This window comes from Pinus tabuliformis, chromosome 8 (genome assembly GCF_031772625.1).
Source record: "Pinus tabuliformis cultivar Carrire ecotype Pingquan chromosome 8, CPIR1, whole genome shotgun sequence".
NCBI classification, from domain to species: domain Eukaryota; kingdom Viridiplantae; phylum Streptophyta; class Pinopsida; order Pinales; family Pinaceae; genus Pinus; species Pinus tabuliformis.
Genome location: NC_142294.1, coordinates 11,686,615 through 11,700,995, shown reverse-complemented (window position 1 = coordinate 11,700,995; position 14,381 = coordinate 11,686,615).

Sequence of the window (14,381 nt, the reverse complement as noted above, 5' to 3'; positions counted from 1 at the left end):
ATCTGCGGCGAATTCAGATGTCCAACCTCTGTAATACGGAAATGTCGGTGTTGCACTTTGAGCAAACCGATCTGAGAATGGCCATTAGAGGGAAAATACCAGGAAATTTATGTCCATCTCCCACCCATTGACCGGCTGGATTGTTCAGGCCCCCTCTCCTTTATAGCACGAAAGTGAACAACGCTAAAGTTAGCGGCAGTGCCGTAAGAAGTACCAATATCTTGGAGGCCAGGGAATTTTGCTGTAGGTGAATTATGTAAGGATATGATCCCGCCATTGTTCAGCACCCAGTCACATAAATCTGTGACTGAGTTCAGGGGAATTTCCGGATCTGTTTTAGTGGCATTCTAAGGTCGGCCTTTGATTCAGTCTCGGCAAACTTTGAACTCCGTGGAGTTTTGACAGATTCGATAGCGCTAATTCCATAATCGGAGGTGTCAATATCAGATTTTGGGCTGCCAATTTTGGCTTTTGGATTCCTCAGAGGGGTTAGTGTTAGAAGTGCTAAAAGGTAAGAACACTCTAGTGAACCTCAATATCTTACCCTATATATCGTGTTTATTCTTTTAAAACGGGAAAAGAAAAAATAAATCAACAAAATCTTGATGATACGTAGTAAGAAAAAGAGAGATTATAAAGGCAAAATGATTCCATAATGGGCAATATAGTAGAGCTAAAATCACTAGAGTATAAATATTATCTTGAATTTGTTACTCTGATTACACAACACATAAGCATATTAGAGGAAATATTGAACTCAATGAATTAATGGGTAGTTGATCTTATACAAAATTCAAGATCAAAGGGATAAATTGATAGTCATTGGAGCCAGAGCTATTCGCAAAGGAAAATGTGTTGTTAGCAATTGAAAATGAAGTAAAACAATTAAACAAGAGAAAGTGAAGTGTGATAAAATTTGTGATATAAATGACTTGTTCAAAAGATTGATAGTTCATGTGACACTTGTTATTTGATTGAAGATGATAATGATGTTGTGTCCATCTTATGTTAAGAGGCATAGAATGATAATCATGGTGATATTTATAAAGATGAATATCTTAGTGAAGATGATGAAATATGGTGTTTTGAAAAACACACAAAAGGAATTGGTTTCAAGATTTTGTACAAAATGGATTTTGATGGGAAAGGATTAGGTATAAATGGTCAAGGTACCCAGAAACCCATTCGGACATATGGAAAGCCAAGAAATGAAGGTCTTGGTTATGAAGGTCAAAGAACTAATGAAGCTATCAGAAGCTATCAAGTTTGTGAAAGCAAAGACATTGATAATATGTCAATCATCTACAAGTATCAATGCAGCAAAGCAAGTATAGTAGCAAGAACAATATTGCAATTGTTGTAGCATAAAAAGCTATGTACAAAATAAGTGTTCGAACAGGAAAAAATCAAAGCATCACTTTCAGTTACATTGTGGTTGGATAGAAGTGCAAGAATGACAAAGACTTACCTTTATGCTAAAAAATATTATATAAGGTCAAGTCTTTTAAAGTTCATGAGTCATTTGGTCGTCCAATAATTACTAAGAGAAGTTGTCATTTCTTCAAGTCATGGTGGTCCATGGTAAACCAAAAATCATTTTGTAAAGGTAAATTCAATTGAATCAAATCTATGGAAAATAGATGGGCTTATATGCTGTAATTATGTAGGGATGCATAATCCATTGAACCCAGCATCTTAAAGGTTTTGGTGCAAGTTTGATGAGGCAAGTGTACTCACATAAAGTTTGTGGTAGGTATCCATAAACCACATTGATGAAATGTATAGTTTGTGCTCAGCTAGAAACCATGTGATGTGAGCGTTTTTGGTCAACTAAAACCACTTCATGTTGAAGTGGTGTTTGTAGTAAACAAAAACCACTTGAGGTTTGATGGTTGAGGGTCATCCACAGAAAACTCAAAGGTGTAACGCTAGAGTGTGGTTATGGGTAAACGAAGGAAAACCCAAAATAATGTTGATGTAAGGGGAGTTACAGGTATAGGTATAAGCATGAAGACATGTGATGGAAGAATGGTTGAATGAACCAATCACATGAAGGACACCACATTAGACTAGCAATCGCAGTTGTTATTTACCCATGCATTCTAGTGGATGGTTGTTCCTTTATATGAATGTCAACATCATAGAAGTATGATGAAAATGATGCATTCTGGTGGATGGTTGTTCCTTTATATGAATGTCAACATCAGAGAAGTATGATGAAAATGTCATGTTGAACCAGAAATAGACAATGTTGATTAGGAGGATCAAGTGTTGCAAAGGAACACAATTTAGGTGTTGCAAAGACACTTCTCCATTAAGGGTGTTGTAAAGTTAACAGGAGAAATGTGATTTTCCAATGGATTCTTCTAGATTATCATAGTTTCAATGTAGTATTCTGGAAAGTTGTTAGTTTCCAATGTAAGAATGAGTTGCAGTTGCGTAGATGTCATTATCTTCCACGTTGTTGTGACTATCTAGTTGTGCCAAGAGGCACTCTCCAGCACAGTATAGTAGAGATGTTTTAATATCCTGTCCTATCCTGTTTAACATTTTGACTTGGTCAAATTACATAAAAATAAAAATAAAATAAATTAATAATTAAAGTAAAAAAGTTAATTTACAATTGAATTCTAGATATTGACTATAATATTTTAGAATATAGAACTTTTATATTAAAATATAATAATAATTTTATTTTTTAATAAAATTACTCATTTTTTATTGCACCTGGATACTCTACAATATGGTCATGTCTTGTAAAGAATACAAATAAAAATAGTCATACTTTAAAATAAAATAAAAATAACTTTTTGAGTCATTGTATTCACCCATGGTTTTTCCCATGGTAGTCTTCTCTAATGTAGATTATTTAAAAGCATGAATTTTATGTCTCCAAACAAAAGGATTTGATTGGTGCTTTGAGTCATATCTATCTATTGTATCCACATATTATAATATTTATTTCCAGGTGATGTTCCATGGTTAAATATCGAATCTGAACAATAATGGGAATCATAGTCATAGTTATATGGTTGTTCCCCAAACATGTTCCATGGTTAAACATTGAATATGAAGAATAATCAAAATCAAAACAATAAAAGGGGAATGTCCCATATCTTCATCTATTCACTTGATTTAAGCTTAATTTTGTGAAATCCATTAGTTTCTACATTTTTTATGAAAATTTGGTTGAATCTACCATTTAAATTACTTGGTTGCATAGGTTTTATTTAATAAAGTATGATAAGTATAAAAGTCATTTGAGAGTGTTGAAGATCGAATGATGGGAGCTTTCAGAACTCAATATTAGCGAAGACTTCATTGTTTACACGTAGCAAGATGTCAATAATTTGTTGTAGAGGATCGTGTGCAACACTTTCAAGATTTTCTCATTCATTAACCTCTTTTTTTAAATTGTTTGAGAAAATTCAAAGTTAGACAACCATTTCGAGATTTACTTTATTTGATGAATGAGAGGGTTAAGGAAGTCAATTTAACAACTAAAGGGGGTATTGGTTTTGTTTAAAAAAAAAATTATAGAAAGATGTCAAATTATTTTTACTTTGTTAAGAGTCCATGTTCTTTGGAAATAAGTTAATTTTTAAGAGTGAAAGTCTATTTTTATAAATTACTAATAAATGATTTTAACTATGTGGTTTCTTGGAATAATAGTGATGAGTTAGTTTACATTACCAATAGGAATTAAAATGATAATTATTTTTACCCATTAATAAATTAATTATGCTAAGTTTTACCACCTTCTTTAAAAAAAAAAAAATTAAGTTGTACTATATTATTTTTAAAATATAAATAAAAGTAGTTTTTTGTGTTTTGGAGATTCATTGTAATTGTTGAAATGAAAGGGGTGAGGAGGCCATTCTAATAATAAAAGGGGATATTGATTTTGTTATAATTATTATTAATTAAAAATATATATTTTAATTTTATAGGAAGATTTCAATTTACTTTTAATTTGTTAAGAGTCTACATTTTTTTGGAAATAAATAGATTAGTTAACCCTTTAAGATTGAAATTCTACTTTTTGTAAATTATTAGTAATTTTTTTTAATTGATGTGGTTTTCTTGAACAATAGTGATGAGTTAGTTTACATTACCCACAACAATAACAAATGAAAAATATTTTTACCCATGAACCAATGAGTTATGATAAGTTTTTCTACCTTTTTGAAAAAAAGAAAAATTGAAGTTATAATAAATAACTTGAAAAATATAAATAAAAAGTACTTATTTTTATTTTATTAATTAAAAATTAATATTTACTAGCCTAGATCCATCTTAACTCCTAATCTACAAAGCGTCGAGAGGGATCAAATCTCTTGAGAGGTGCAAATCTCTTTTAGAGTGAAAAGATATTTGATCGCTCTCGACGCTTCGTAGATCCGAAGTTAAGATGGATCTTTTATTGATCCCATAGCTATAAAATGGAACTCTATTATGTGTTATGTGTGGTGTGTGCTTCAATTAACAAAAAATATTGATGAAACACTTATTCCATCTTTGTGTTTGATCCAAATGGAAAGTGGCATCCACCCATGGTATTCATTCACCCATAGTATTTATCCACCCATGGAATTTACCCATGGTATTGTAAGTGGCATCCACCCATGGTATTAATTCACCCATGGAATTTACCCATGGTATTGTAACTAAAACGGCTATAAGTAACAAGTGGCATTTTGTAAAAGGACAAATTCTCCACCACAACTTAGCTTTTACAGTGATTCTTTGTTTTAATAAAAGTTTCTTTGTGGTTTTTTTTACTATGTGTTCTCTTTTTCTAGCATTCCAATTTTTCAAGTCTTGGGGGCCTCCCCCCACGATCTGAATCAATGATATCGGAGCAGTCTGCTCTTTTTTTGTATTTTTGTGCATGTCTCCAACAAGGTCGGGGTATAAGGAGTTAGGGCTCGAACTGGTTGAACATTTGCAAGACGGCCTCGCTGACCCCGATGGTCTCCCATGGTGGAATAAAAGTAAGATGAGGGAGCAGGAGATCCTTTCAAAATATTGCTCGAAGAATCCCTTGAGTGACAAAAGAACGCGATGATGGACAGCTTTACCCAAATCCTTCGGCAGATGCCCATAGGCAATGCATATTCATCTAACAACCACTCTGAAAGCCCCCAAGATCTGAAAAATTGAAATGCTAGAAAAAAAGGATAACACAGTTAAAAAAACCACAAAGAAACTTTTTATTAAAACAGAGAACAATTATAAAAGCTACATTGTGGTGGACAATATGTCCTTTTACAAAATGTGGCTTGTTACTTATAGTCTTTTTAGTTACAATACCATGGGTGAATGAATACCATGGGTGGGTGCCACTTACAATACCATGGGTAAATTCCATGGGTGGATGAATACCATGGGTAGATGCCAAATCTGAAAAAATGAAATACTAGAAAAAGAAAAAAACACACAGTAGAAAAACCACAAAGAAACCTTTTATTGAAACAGAGAATAATTGTAAAAGCTACATTGTGGTGGACAATGTGTCCTTTTACAAAATATGACTTGTTATTTATAGTCTTTTTAGTTACAATACCATAGGTAAATTCCATGGGTGGGTAAATACAATGGATGAATGAATATCATGGGTGGATGTCATTGGATGAATACCATGGGTTGATGTCACTTTCCATTTGGATCAGTGTTTTTTTTGCTTTTTTTATTTGGAGAGATTAAGATAAACCTTGTGATGCATTTAATTAAAATGATAAACATTTAAATATAATGTTCTCAAGAGAGATTTTGAGCACGCGATTTTTCAAAGAGGACAAAGACGAGAGCACACAATTTCTCATATAGCAAAAAATGATCTTTGCATGTTACAACATAAATGGGAGTGGGGGATAGAGAGCCATGAGGGTTTCTGGACAAGAGTCTAGGCAAGGAGACTGTGAGGATTTATGTAGAAAAATGGCACAGAGGGGACTATAGAGAGTTTAGTTTGAGAATGGACATGAGAATGATGAGAGACCCCAAGTAGATGGCTCTGATACCATTGTTGGAAACACTAGAATGAAAGAAAAAGTAATATAAACCATCTTATGCTTTTCATTAGAATGATACACATATAAATACAATGCTTTTAACCCATCAATTCATCTTGTAAGAGGTCTCTTGAATTCTACGCCTATTCATATTCCCTTGAGAATATTCATATTCCCTCTCAAGTGAATATGAAAAAAACACCATAACCCTTATGATTAGGTTTCCAATACTATATATATCATGAAGTGAACCACCATATTTATTTCACTTTGGATTTATAAGTAGTGTGGGTCAACTTTGTTCTAGGCATTGATAAGCATTGCTTCCTTAACTCCATGACTTGGTTTGTGTTAAGAACAAGGGTTTTTTCATCGTGTTGAAATAAGTTCGATTGCTAGCTTTGGATAAGGATCATTGTGTCCCCTATGAAATCATGGATCTTTGTAGAGCCCAGTGAATAAGTGCTCATCAAAAGGGTACCCAAGTAGCCTTTCCTCATTTTGGTAGAAAAATAACTAATCAAACTGAATCTCAAAGTATGAAAAGTGTAGATCTCTAAAATATTGTGGCTCATCAAAGAAAGGAAAATGAGAAATTGAAAGCGCACTACAACATACTTTATGAACTAGTCTTGGACCTTTCTAGCAACTCACTCTCTAGCCACCCCTCCAAAGATGTTTATTGGTTTTATTCAAGCAACAATTAAAGATAAAGAAGGTTATTCAATGAGAACCAATGTTCCACAAGGACATACCCCAAGGGCAAGGGGGTGCCTAGGGAAACATTTCTACAATGTGGGGGGCACATTTCCCCAAAAGGGGAGCATCTACCTTCCACAATCACCCATCCCCTCCTAAATTTTTTGTTCAAACACCCTTTAAAATATAACAAAGATAAAGGATAAAGCTTTGAGGAGTCAATAAACTTAGTAATTAATGGTAATGTCAAATTCTTAATGTAAAAGTGACGCTCCTTTCTCTTAAAATAAGATAAAGTGATAGGAAAGGTATGATAAAAATATTTAAAGTGATAGAAAAGTTAAGATAAAAGATAATGTCACTTGAAAAAATGAGGCTCGCAGTTTTTCTGAAGTGGAGGCCCGACAAGGGTTAGGGTTAGGGCTCGTATGATGCAGACTGAAGCAGTTACCTGCCTGCACCTGATCTGTTCTTGCCCTCTCTGAACCATACCTGCCTGACGTCGTTCACCTCTGCCATCTCCCCATTGCGGTTGGGGTTTTTACCTCTCCATAGCTTCACCGTTTTCACTATGACCTCCCCTACCTGCTCTCGGTCTCAACAGTGATGGGCTTTCACATTTTGCACAGCGGCAGCTGGCGCGGGTCTTTCGAAGCAGTTATGGAGGACCTTATGGACTATTCGAAAGACCCACTTGAGGGCGCCTCCATCTGGACATCCCCCCATGCAAATCCAGCAAGCATGTTCTCTTTTAGCAGCGAACTGATCGACACCATTGCTATGCTACCCTCAATCTCAGGGCCCTCATGCTCGGTCGTTACCCTCCCAGAGGCCACCCCCTCCTAGCTGGATTTTACGACTCCACCCCTGTCATCGTCCACCCTAAAATTTGTGGCCCGTTGCATAGGCCCTAACCTAGCCGTCTGCTCCACGGGCTACCCATCTTTCCCTCCATCTGTCAGATCTCACAATCCTTCAGTTGTTCCCTCCAGCGAACACGTGGCCACTTCTCTTGGGTATCCTCCTGCGGTGAATATTTTGGCCCCCCCATCAGGCAACTTCACCAACATCCCTCCCATCTCTGGTGCCTTCTCCTCTGGGCCGATTTTAAACTCTGCAATCCCTCAATCAAGCCCTCCTTCGAGCAGCACTTAGAAAAACCCCTCTGATGCAAGACACAAACCAAGCAAGAAACAGAGGTGTGTAAAATCCAAGGCACAGGACGTCATCATCAGCTTGGGTGAAGATATTCAGTGGGGAGACACCATGGACACTGCGAACAGAGTTCTGGTTGGAAGAGTTCGGGGATGAAATTACACTGCAGCTCAGCTGAAACAATGGACGACTGAAGTTTGGGGACAACGCCTAGACGAGCTTCCTTTCATCCCAACCTTCATCAAGGGTTGGTTCGCGTTGAGGTTCGCCAGAGCCGAGCATACAAACTGGGTTCTGTCATCAGTTTGGCACATTGGATAGGCCCTCGTCCTCCTCCGCCGATGGAATCCCCTTTTTGATCCAAAGAGAGAGCAACTCGGGTTGACCCTCTTTGGGTCCGCCTACCAGGACTTCCTCTGCAATTCTAGTCTGAAGACATCTTTCGATGCATCGGGAACTCCTTAGGCACATGCTTGGAACACGACAAATCATTCCTCTCCACCGGCATAATGGCATACGCAAGGATACTGGTACACTTAGATACCAGGGAGGGCTTACAGGAACACATTACCCTCCAATGGAGGAACTTCTCTCGACAGCATATTCTTGACTATGAAGGGGTGCCTTTTCGGTGCAGGAGGTGTCATAAGGTGGGTCATCTATTTTGGGACTACCCCCTCAACAACAAAGCAAGACTAGGAGAATTTGGTAAGGCTATACCTACCAAAGATCCAAAAGTACATGGGGAGCACCCCCCCTCTGAAGATGCAGAGACACATATCAACCCTGAAGCAGCAAAGGAGGCACCAGCTAAGAAGGCTCCAAAGAAGCACGGCAAGGCACCATATCGGCCTCCCTCTCCTACTCTCACTAGGGCAAGGGCAATTATCGGGGCTACGTTATCTTCAGGTATGAACACTTCTATACGCTGCTCTATTCAAAAAATTTATCCTTCTGAAAGCATTTAATATTCTTCTGTAATTAATCAGGCCTCAGCCTTCACCTCTCATCCCCCCATTTCTCTGGCATGCCCCCTCCAGAACCCCTCTCCCACATTCTCTTATACTCCACCTTCCTTCTCAGAGAAAGCCCCTATCATAACCCTTGCCTCTGATCATGGGCCACCATCCCCCAGATACCCAATTCGATCCCGGGTGAAAATACAGGCCCCTGGTTATATTGGCATTAGACTAAATACTACCATCCTCACGAAGCCTCCCTCAGAACGTCCTTCCTCCCTTAACAAAGAAAAGCTGCAGGTCGGAGAAGAGATTGCATCTTAGAAACAAAACACCATTGACAGGGTTCTTAGAGCTATGAACACCCTGGCCGAACCCCCTCCATGAAGATTTTCTCATTCAATTGTCGAGGGCTAGTTAGGCCCGAAAAAAAACTATCTCTTTGCAGACTGATCATCTCTGAATCAGTCGATGTTATCTTCCGTCAAGAAACCTTGGGCTTAGCTGAAACCATCACCCACCTGCTTGAATCTATGCTCCCGGTCTAGTCCTTTCTAGCTCTTGATGCAAATGGACACTCAGGGGGCATAGCACTGGGGTATAACACTCGATACATCAATATCTGCAACAGCTAGGGAGGCAATGGGCATATTGGGGCAGACAGTTTCTCATCTGACTTGGGCATTGAGATTAGGCTAATTAATGTGTACGGGCCATGCCATCACCACCCAAAATTATAGGTCCATTTACTGAGCTTTGATATCTTACAAAGGGATTACTTAATCCTTGGAGGGGACCTAAATTTTTCCATAGGTCTCTCTGAATCTTGGGGACATCACGCCCAAATTGATCCCCTAATAGCATACTTTAAGAACATTTTGGAAATCCACAGTCTTATGGACATCCCATCTGCAAAATTGCAACCCACCTAGAGGAATAATAGAGTGGGTGAAGACAGCCTCGCCAGAAGACTTGATCGTTTTCTTATCAAGGAGCGCCTACTGAACTTGGGACTTAATTATCGTCAATGGGTGGGATCGTGAGGTATCTCAGATCATCTACCAATATATCTAGAAATAAGAGGGGGGTTTAATAAGCCTAAAGGCCCTTTCAAATTCAACTCTTCCTGGTTAAAGGATGCATCTTATGCCTGCATGGTTACTGATTTCTAGAAGTCCCACCCCCCTGATGCTGGAGGGCATATAGAAAAGGTTTTGCACATAACCTAAAAGAGCTGAAGAGACTCTCTAAAATCTGGGCTCACAACAAGAGAGTGCAAGATGATCAAACCCTAAGGGATACTGAAGCAGAGATTGTTGATTTCGAAAACAATCAGGGAGGGGTCTTCACCTCGAATGAACAAAAGGAAAATCTCACATCCTTATATTCTAAGAGATGAAAAATCCTAAAGGATAGAGAAGAGTCCTGGAGATTGCAAAGCAGGGCAATCTGGCTGCTAGAGGGAGACAATAACACGAAATTTTATCACAAATTTGCAAATGGCCAAAAATCAATCAATTCCATATGGCAGCTCATGAATGAGAAAGGGAATGTAATAAACACCTTCCCACACCTAGCAACCTTGGCCACATCCCATTTTAAGCAGATATACAGGGCTCCTTCAAGTGCCACCCTAGCTGAAATCATTCGAGTGGCACAACTATTTCCCTTATTTGTGGATCGGGAGGCTGCCATGGAATTGAAAAAGGAAGTCACTCTAGGGAAACTTGAAGCCACACTAAAATGGTTCAAGCGAAACAAAAGCCCAGGGCTAGATGGATGGTCGGTGGAGTTCTATTTGTCTTTTTTTGAGACTCTTGGAGCAGATCTCCTCAAAGTCGTTGAAGATTGCAGGATCAATGGAAAGATGTATGAAGCTTTCAATACCACTTTCATAGCCCTCATTCCCAAATCCGATAACCCGACCTCTTATGATGATTTCCGGCCCATATCCCTATGCAATTGTATTTATAAAATCATTGCCAAGATCATTGCTAATCACCTCCACCCCATCCTATCCACCCATATCTCTCCAGAACAATTTTCTTTCTTGAAAGATCGAAAGATACATGAGGCGGTTGGAACTGCACAAGAGGTACTACACTCTCTACAATCAAATAAAATGAAAGGTATGATCTTAAAGGTAGATCTTTCAAAATATTTTGATAGATTAAGTTGTTTGTATATAAGAATGCTCCTAATTCATCTTGGCTTCCCATATGAGTTTATTAAATGGATCATGTGATGTATAACTAATATATCATTCAGTGTTCTTGTAAATGGAGCGGCATCGCCTTTCTTTCACTCAGAAAGAGGACTCAGACAGGGATGCCCTCTGTCTCCCCTGCTTTTCCTTCTCATCATGGAAGGGCTTAGCAAACTCATCAAAGAAGAACATAACAAGGGAAGGCTCCAAGGAATCAAAATCACTGATAGATGCATCCTGACTCACTTATTATTTGTGGATGATGTGTTGATATTCCTCAATGGAGGCATAGGGGACCTGACTATAATGAAGAATACCTTCTCTTTATTCCAAACTACCACTGGCATGGTAGTCAACTACAACAAGTCCACCATTACAGCACCTGGATGCTCTCCCCATGAGATACAATTTGCTCTCCAAAGATTCCTCTTTACCCTGCTGCAAATGGAGGATGGTCTTAGATATCTAGGATACAAGCTAAAGCCCCTGGGTTATAAAATAGCAGATTAGACATGGCTTATCTCCAAATTGGAAAGGAGGCTCAACATCTGGTACCACAAGTACCTATCTAGGGCAGGCAGATTAGTCCTCATAAAAGTAGTTCTAGAGGCCACTCCGGTATATTGGATGTCCCTCGCATGGATTCCCAGGGGTATCCTCTCTAGAATACAAAACCCATGTTGCAGGTTTCTTTGGAAGGGTAAAAAGTCAGGGAGAATCTTTGCCTGGGTCAAATGGGAGGTGCTTACCCTACCAAAGAAATGGGGAGGATGGGGCATAAAGAAGCTGGAGGACTTCTCCTCAGCGTTGGCAACAAAACTTAGTTGGCAACTAATCACCTCGAACATCTTGTGGAGTATGGTGGCCATCTCAAAATATATTGCACCTCTAAATCTGATGGACTGGCTAAGATAGCCACATCAAAGTAATACAGGGATATCAATCATATGGAAGGCAGTGTTGAAATCACTGACAATCATCTGAGCATGCCTTACTTGGAGAATACAATCTAGAACATCTGTGTGTATAGGGGAAGATCCCTGGATTGGCTACGGGAATGCCCACAGGCTACCTATAGAGCTTAAAAACCATCTCAGCATTACATGCATCACCCATATCTACCATATTGCAGACCCTAATCATACCACTTTGTTTCAACAAGCTTGGAAATCCGCCTGCATCCTGCACATTCCGTAGCACTGGGAGCAGCAATGGGCTGAATACATTGCGGCCTTAACTGAATCTCACATTAGAATTGTTGAAGGGGAGGACGAGATAATTTGGGCGCTTGCAAAATCAGGGAAATACTCCCCCAAGGAGGGCTATCTATTTCTAGCTGAGACTCATCAACCTCAAGCTATTGAGCTCTGGTGGAAGCACTTGTAGAAGCTCAAAGCGCCTCCCAGGACTCATCTTCTCATGTGGACAATCCTCAAGAATAAGATCCCCACTAGCGATAACCTCCTTAAACATGCTCAGCACGGACCATTTTGGTGTTGCTTGTGCAAGAATAGCAATGAAGATGTAGACCATCTTTTCCTCGATTCCCAGGCTGCAAAGGATCTCTGGAGCTCGATCCTATCGACCTTTTCCTCCCAGAACAAATGGCATGGATTGACAATAAAGGATGCTTGGTATTCATGGTGGACCAATGCAGACTCGTCAAAGGCCAGGAATCTACCCCTCCTTATTTGCTGGGCAATTTGGATAGCACACAATAGATTCATTTTTCAGAACATTGCTCCCCATTGGCCCTCCATCTCAGCTTGTATCCTGACTGACTACAACATCATCCCTGATGATGAGGAAACCCCTCGGCCCAAAACCATTGTCCCCAAAGCCATAAATCACTTACATCTTTGGGCTTTTTTTGGTGGTTCAGCACAAGAAGTTGGATGTGGGGGAGGTTCCATTATGTACTTATTTGAATCCCACCACTTTCATATACAAGTGGCACTGGGGAGAGGCACAAGCAATTTCGTTGAGCTAATCACAGCAAAATACCTCATACAATTTGCATTGGAAAAACACTGTAGAAACCTACAATTGTTTGGTGACTCAAAAATTGTCTGTAACCGGATAAACAAAACATCAAATTGTTATGCATATTCGCTGAGACATATCTTGGATGAGGCACACCGACTTACTACACATTTTGACTCATTTGTATGTCGTCATATTTACAGGGAATGAAACACAATTGCCGATCTACTATCCAAAGAAGTTGCGGTCAGGTCTTTCAGCACTTGGCTGATATGGGAACAGAGGTATGGCACCCATTACTAGTTTTACCATCGATCATTTATGGACATCACAGACTAAATGGCTCACCTGGAGCCTGGTTTTTAATTTTTCTACCATTTGTAAATATTTATTCATGCTTTTAAATAATTAGATGTATATATAACAAACATGCACTCTCTATGTAGAGTTATTTTGATTATTTTTGTTGATATTGTTCATAGAAGAGTGCCTCCCTGCATAGATACAAGGCACTATTTTTTGTTAAATTGGATACTTTCTATTTATGACAGGCACTTTGCCTCACATACAGCGTTTGCATTTTTGCATATACAACATGTAATTTTCTTACACAATGAAAATTACAATTTTTCCAAGGGGAAAAAAAAGATAATGTCACTTTTACTTAAATTTTTATCACTACCATTAAGTGTTTCAGAATATTTGAGAGTGTTTCAAACCTCATCAAACTTCATACGAAGAAATTATAGTTTCAAATCCCATTCAAAAATTAGAAACTTAACAACTTTTAATGATTTTAGGATTGACATGATTATAGCATTTAAATTGGATTGCACAACAATTAATTGTCATGGTAAGGATTGTTATTATTAGGATTTTATCAATATTATTTTTATTTTCAAATATTAGTGATGGATACACCTATGCTAGGGACCTGTTACCCACCATTTTGTGGGTGATATCCTTAGGAGATTTTTTTTTTCTCCAAGATGGTCCATGGTTTGTAAGCTCTTTTACTCGATTTCTCTAATGACTTGTTGTACTTGAAGGATAGGGGACGCATTGGATCTTATGCATAATTGCAGATGGTCTCTATCTTGGGTTGGTCTCCCTATACGGGGTCCTAACCCTCCATAGGGCGACATTGGCACATGTAGGGTGTGTGTTGAGATCCATGGGCCTCCACAGTAGTGGAAAAAACTCCAGGGATCCCTAAGGATGTTCAAAGAGTACTCGAGATTCGCCTATAGGAAAAGAAAGATGCATTCGGTTCACCTTTGCCCATATAACCCCATAGATATACCATGCACTTGGCAGCTGACCCAGGATTTGTAGGATGATGTGGCATCACCTACACAACCATCT